Source organism: Triturus cristatus, chromosome 2_2, assembly GCF_964204655.1.
Source record: "Triturus cristatus chromosome 2_2, aTriCri1.1, whole genome shotgun sequence".
In the NCBI taxonomy this organism is placed as follows: domain Eukaryota; kingdom Metazoa; phylum Chordata; class Amphibia; order Caudata; family Salamandridae; genus Triturus; species Triturus cristatus.
In genome coordinates, this window is record NC_140582.1 from 309,560,801 (window position 1) to 309,568,170 (window position 7,370).

Below are 7,370 nucleotides of genomic sequence, written 5' to 3' on the forward strand. Positions count from 1 at the left end.
TGCATCTCTAGCTCTAACAGAGAATTTTTTCGAGTTCGAGGGCCAATTATTCCATCAGATACAGGGCACTTCGATGGGGAGTACCTTCGCCCCGAGTGTGGCCTGTATCTACATGGCAGCCTTTGAGGAAAGAGCCATTCACAATGAATCAAATCCCTACAGAGCTAATATCCTACTGTGGAAGAGATTCATTGATGATATTCTGATCCTCTGGAAGGGCGACCAGGCCCACTGTGAAGAGTTTTGTAAATGGATCAACACCCTAAACCCGTACTTAAGATTCACCAGCATGATTTCTGACCAACAACTTCCTTTTTTGGACCTCTTGATCCTACTAAACGATCATAAAATGAGTACCACACTCCACCGGAAGTCCACCGATAGGAATAGTCTATTACATTTCCACAGCTACCACCCCGTGGCCCTCAAACAAAATCTTCCTTTTGGTCAATTCCTCCGGATCAGGAGGAACTGTAGCTCTGTATCTGACTTTATAAAGGAATCTAGGGTCCTTACCACTAATCTCCTTCAGAGGGGTTACCAGAGTCAGGATGTCAAGAAGTCATTTAAACGTGCCCGTAACAATAACAGGGAAGGGTTACTTGAACCAAGGGAGCACAAAACTGATGACTGCCTCACATGTGTGTCCACTTACACTCCTAAGTCATTCCAACTGAAGAAGATCATCAAAAAACATTGGAGCATCCTTCTTACCGGGGGGCTTTCAATGACGACCCCCCGATTTGCTTTCAAACGTACCACCAATCTGAAGGAGAGACTCATACACACGAGACCCAAACAATCTAAGAGTACCACACAGCCCATTTTATGGAACCTTCCCCCTGTAATGGGCCATTACCCCTGTGGCTCTTGTGTGGTCTGCCCATTAACCAAAGTCACAAAGAGCGTCAAATTTTCTAATGGGTTCACCTGGGAATGCAGAACATACACCAACTGCAACACCCCGAATTGCATTTATTTAATATCTTGCCCATGCAATCTCTCCTACATAGGGATGACGACGCGGCCAGTAAAAACCAGAATTATTGAACATCGGAGTAATTTCCGGTGTAAGAAAGTGAATACAAAAATGACGACACATTTCTTTGAGAAAAAATATTCCCCTGATTCTTTACATTGGATAGTTCTCCAATCCTTTAAAAACATCAGTAAAGCCAAATTATTTACATTAGAACAGAGGTGGGTAATGAGATTATCCTCCCACCTGGAAGGGCTGAACGAAGATATCCCCTGGGGTAGCCTTGTGAATATCTGAACCAGGGGATTGGATAATCACTAGTTGATACATCACACCAGTTCACCTGCAGTGAATGATCGGGGTAAGGTCTCTGCCTACTACCTCTGGGAAGTATACAGTAAGTTATTGGCCTTTTCATCCCTTCGAAACCTTGAACTATTCGTGAAACAGCTTTATATTTATTTCATTTCTTAACATGCTATAACTTTATCTCTGAATGGCGACACCACTTGTCACGTTAGTTTGTTGATATGCGGCTGTTACTAGATCGGTTCGCGTGAATCACCGCGACCTAACAAGTTAGTTTAAATACTAGCTTATCTCCGCATTTTTACTCGTCGACAGGTAATGACGTGGCACACTCCTTGACACAGTAACGTTGCTACGGGAATACCTGAGCCCGCGCCACCGGAAGGTAACCCCGCGCACCACTCCTCAACCTAATAAGTTGATTGGTTCTCATAGTTGATTGGCTCCCTGTCCCTTTGTATTCCACCTGCCATTTCCTGGTTGTGTCCCCCAAGCCGGCGCGGACACAGGGTAGGATTCAAGGCGTCCCGCACTGCGGACCGGTGTAAGTTACCCCATGATCTTTGGCGAGCTTTTGCTCTCCCTGTTCATTAATATTCTTGTGCATTCAACAGGATTTAAACCTTGACCAATTAGTCTTTGGTAGCCGCTATTTTAAAGAATATATTATGATACTTTACGAGTTTTTAGATACATACATGAGACCTATGCGATTGCAATGTTCCCCTTCCCCTTTTTTGTTAATAGGACACTGCACTATTCAGTGTCGATATCCAGCGCCATCTCGTTGGAACCCGAAACCCTGCACCTCAGGGTGAGTTGAACATACTGAATAGCTTTTCTTAATAAGTTCTGTAGTCACGGTGGTCCTCAAATACTAAGACACGTGTGGATTCTGCAGCAGCGTTTATCACACCAGGGGCACTATTTCCTTTAGCCACTAATAAGTTTGTTTGACACACCTTTGTCACAAAATTGAACACTACAATGTTACGAGTACTGCATGACACTAGTTGGTTGCAGTATATAAGGCGATTTTACTAAGATTGTGTTAGTAAGATGTTTTTGACTTGTATGTTTGTCCCCCTGTATTTCTTTTTCAGGCGTTTTTACCTTATCTTCATAAGTAACCACTTATTAGGGTGCTGTACCAGTGGTAAGTGCTTTATTAGTTGCTACCACTACCAATAAGTGTGTGAACTCTCTGGTCCTGAAGAATTGCGGTTATATCAACCTATGCAAGAAACATGTTGACCATTCATCACTATAGCGTAAAACAGACACCTTAACTGTAGAATTTCGCACGTTATTGTTTTTAATTAAAAGTGGGACCTCCTTCATTAAAAGAATCTTGTTACTTAGGATCTCCACTACTTATTTTTAACACACTATTTCCAACACACACTTCACTTTAGGGCCCTCACCTGCACTTCACCTACCGGCAGTTAAAGGAATAAAGATCTCCACTAAAAGGCGCCACTAAGGTCGCCGATCGGGAATTGCAGCGCCGCCCCGATTCTGAGCAGACCTAATGATGAAACTTGACATCTGGGCCACATGCTGACGATATATGACAGCTAGTCTGCCGGATGTGTGAGGGTCTTTTTCCTTAAGGAGGAATCTCCTCCTGACCTTGCGGACTCATACATCTCTTAAATCATTGCAAGCCCTTTTGAGGAACAGCATACTTCTGTATTTCTATACTTCTGCCCGGGCTACGTATGCTTAACCTGTCTTAAATAGCCCTTGTTCCTTCTTGTTTTGGATTATGTTCAGCACGGGGTTTCCTCGTAGGAACTAAATAGGATACCAAGGACACCCACAATTGTGAAGCCTTGGCCCATGTGTATCACAAAAGGCTTGATACTTCACTTGCCCTATTTTTCTTTTTCTTTTTCTTTTTGTTGTATCTTTTGTTCTTGTCCTTACATTGACCCAAGCCTCTACCATGGACGACTGCCAAGGTTTGAGTTTTGGTGACGATATCGCTGCAGAAATTTTACGAACACCGTCCCTTATGGGGCCAGATAACAGCTCCACTTCTGGAGCCCAATCAGACGACCTAATGACCCTCACTACCATGAAACGGGAGTGGCTTAAAATTACATTACACGGGGCCATGATGACGGAGTATCTTAGGGCTAACATCGCCCCCAATGGGTTAATTGTTAAGAATTTTCCCCGCCTTTTTCTTGAAGACATGATCTTCAAGAAGGAATGGTCCCTGGTGTCTTGGAAATGCACCGGGGATTGGTTGATACTCATTATCAATACAGCCAAGAGACTAGCGGATGCACTCTTGATCAGAATTCAGAATGCTGAGGGTGCTGTCAAAGTCTCCCTTACTACCGCAGTATTTAAAACCAAATTGTCTGAAATTAACAATGAGATAGCGGAAAATAAAGAATTCTTGATGAAACAAAAAATAACTAAACTACAAAAAGACATCAAGAAATTTGATAAGGAGAAGGTCTACCCATACCTTAAGGCAGACTACACATCAGTGCTCAACAGCTATTCCTCAGATGGGGAGTCTAACAGCTCTAGACGCAATTCTAATACGAGTAGCGATTCTAGCAGTGGTGGCTACTCCAATAATCGAAATAGACAAGGACAACAGAATTACCCCACCTATCCAATGGTTCCCTTTCAGGGACAGTATCAACCGACCCCACCTTTCTGGCATTTTCCAAATTTTCAACCAGGTCCCCCTCCACCCCCTTTTTTCCAACAGGGCCCCCCTTTTTTAGGCAGAGGTTGGGGCAGAGGAAGAGGGCAGAGAAGAGGAGACGACAAGAGAGTACACTGGCAGGACCAACCCCCAACATCAATGGAGACCAGGAGCCAAACCAAGAACAAGAGACGTTAATTGTTAACCTCTCTCGGATGTATGACGTTACAACGCACACTTTTACAACGCATGCACTTACAACGCATTTTTTACAACGCATAATCCATTACAACGCATGACATTACAACGCATGACACTACAACGCATTTTTAAAAAATACCTTTACAACGCATTTCCATTACAACGCATACTACCTTTACAACGCATACCATTACAACGCATAATATTAAATTACATTTAAGGTAAGTATTAGATAGTATAGGGGTAAAAGTTACTTTTCTAACTCCAGGGGGTGCAACAGTAGGGTAAGTGTTGGATAGTATAGGGGTAAAAATTACTATTCTAACTCCAGGGGGTGCAACAGTGGGGTAAGTGTTGGATAGTATAGGGGTAAAAATTACTATTCTAACTCCAGGGGGTGCAACAGTAGGGTAAGTGTTGGATAGTATAGGGGTAAAAATTACTATTCTAACTCCAGGGGGTGCAACAGTAGGGTAAGTGTTGGATAGTATAGGGGTAAAAATTACTATTCTAACTCCAGGGGGTGCAACAGTAGGGTAAGTGTTGGATAGTATAGGGGTAAAAATTACTATTCTAACTCCAGGGGGTGCAACAGTAGGGTAAGTGTTGGATAGTATAGGGGTAAAAATTACTATTCTAACTCCAGGGGGTGCATCAGTAGGGTAAGTGTTGGATAGTATAGGGGTAAAAATTACTATTCTAACTCCAGGGGGTGCAACAGTAGGGTAAGTGTTGGATAGTGTAGTGTAATATTATGCGTTGTAATGGTATGCGTTGTAATGGTAGTATGCGTTGTAATGGAATGCGTTGTAAAGGTAGTTTTTAAAAATGCGTTGTAGTGTCATGCGTTGTAATGTCATGCGTTGAAATGGATTATGCGTTGTAAAAAATGCGTTGTAAAGGTAGTGCGTTGTAAAAGTTGCGTTGTAAAGGTTGTTCCCCACCTCTCTCACCGTACACTAGATGAGACAGAGAGACGAGTACTCCAAAAAGGCTTGGGCTTTGTACCAACACCCAGGATCGACTCTTTCAAAGAAATGTGTGAAATCCAGGCCTTTTTCCGTAAAATACGTCTTAAGGCCTATTTTCATGACGAACCAGGGGATTCTTGCGAAGACTCTGGCCTCCATAAACCATCCACGTTCACACCACATAGCGGGATGGTCCCTAATGAGGTTTTAACCTTCGAACAGGCAGTTCTTAAGGATTGGAAACAGATCAGACCCGCCACTGTCTTCCACAATATCACCAATGAGGAAGAAGCAGCGTTACGGTCACTTAACGATGACCCTCTCATCACTATTAAACAAGCAGACAAGGGGGGCGCGACGGTAATCATGTCGACCACTGATTATCGCACTGAATGCAAGCGCCAACTCAGTGATAGGAAATACTATACTCCAATCAAAGAGGACCCCACAAATCGGCTCAGTACATTGATTACTACTATGGTTTTTCATGAAGAGACCCAGGGCTGGATCACGACTAAAGAGGCGACTTTTTTAGTCATCAGTGAACCAAGAACTCCCTACTTCTACTGTCTTCCGAAAATACATAAGGGAACCAATCCGGTTCCTGGGAGACCGATTGTCTCCGGGATTGGATCCCTGCTTGAACCCCTCTCCAAGTTTGTTGATTACTTTCTGAAACCGTTGGTCCAAGGAACTCCCTCATTTCTGAGAGACACCACTGATGTCCTCAGGCTTTTAGAGGGTACTCAGCACCAGGTAGAAGTGGACTTTCTCATCACCCTGGATGTTGAGGCCCTATATACAAATATTCCACAAAGGGCAACCCTTGATGTTATAGAGGATGTGTTGAGTGGGCTAGATTGGGTATCACCCACCCCCCGCCCCTTTATCCTTGAGTGTGCATCTCTAGCTCTAACAGAGAATTTTTTCGAGTTCGAGGGCCAATTATTCCATCAGATACAGGGCACTTCGATGGGGAGTACCTTCGCCCCGAGTGTGGCCTGTATCTACATGGCAGCCTTTGAGGAAAGAGCCATTCACAATGAATCAAATCCCTACAGAGCTAATATCCTACTGTGGAAGAGATTCATTGATGATATTCTGATCCTCTGGAAGGGCGACCAGGCCCACTGTGAAGAGTTTTGTAAATGGATCAACACCCTAAACCCGTACTTAAGATTCACCAGCATGATTTCTGACCAACAACTTCCTTTTTTGGACCTCTTGGTCCTACTAAACGATCATAAAATGAGTACCACACTCCACCGGAAGTCCACCGATAGGAATAGTCTATTACATTTCCATAGCTACCACCCCGTGGCCCTCAAACAAAATCTTCCTTTTGGTCAATTCCTCCGGATCAGGAGGAACTGTAGCTCTGTATCTGACTTTATAAAGGAATCTAGGGTCCTTACCACTAATCTCCTTCAGAGGGGTTACCAGAGTCAGGATGTCAAGAAGTCATACAAACGTGCCCGTAACAATAACAGGGAAGGGTTACTTGAACCAAGGGAGCACAAAACTGATGACTGCCTCACATGTGTGTCCACTTACACTCCTAACTCATTCCAACTGAAGAATATCATCAAAAAACATTGGAGCATCCTTCTTACCGGGGGGCTTTCAATGACAACCCCCCGATTTGCTTTCAAACGTACCACCAATCTGAAGGAGAGACTCATACACACGAGACCCAAACAATCTAAGTGTACCACACAGCCCATATTATGGAACCTTCCCCCTGTAATGGGCCATTACCCCTGTGGCTCTTGTGTGGTCTGCCCATTAACCAAAGTCACAAAGAGCATCACATTTTCTAATGGGTTCACCTGGGAATGCAGAACACACACCAACTGCAACACCCCGAATTGCATTTATTTAATATCTTGCCCATGCAATCTCTCCTACATAGGGATGACGACGCGACCAGTAAAAACCAGAATTATTGAACATCGGAGTAATTTCCGGTGTAAGAAAGTGAATACAAAAATGACGACACATTTCTTTGAGAAAAAACATTCCCCTGATTCTTTACATTGGATAGTTCTCCAATCCTTTAAAAACATCAGTAAAGCCAAATTATTTACATTAGAACAGAGGTGGGTAATGAGATTATCCTCCCACCTGGAAGGGCTGAACGAAGATATCCCCTGGGGTAGCCTTGTGAATATCTGAACCAGAGGATTGGATAATCACTAGTTGATACATCACACCAGTTCACCTACAGTGAATGATCGCG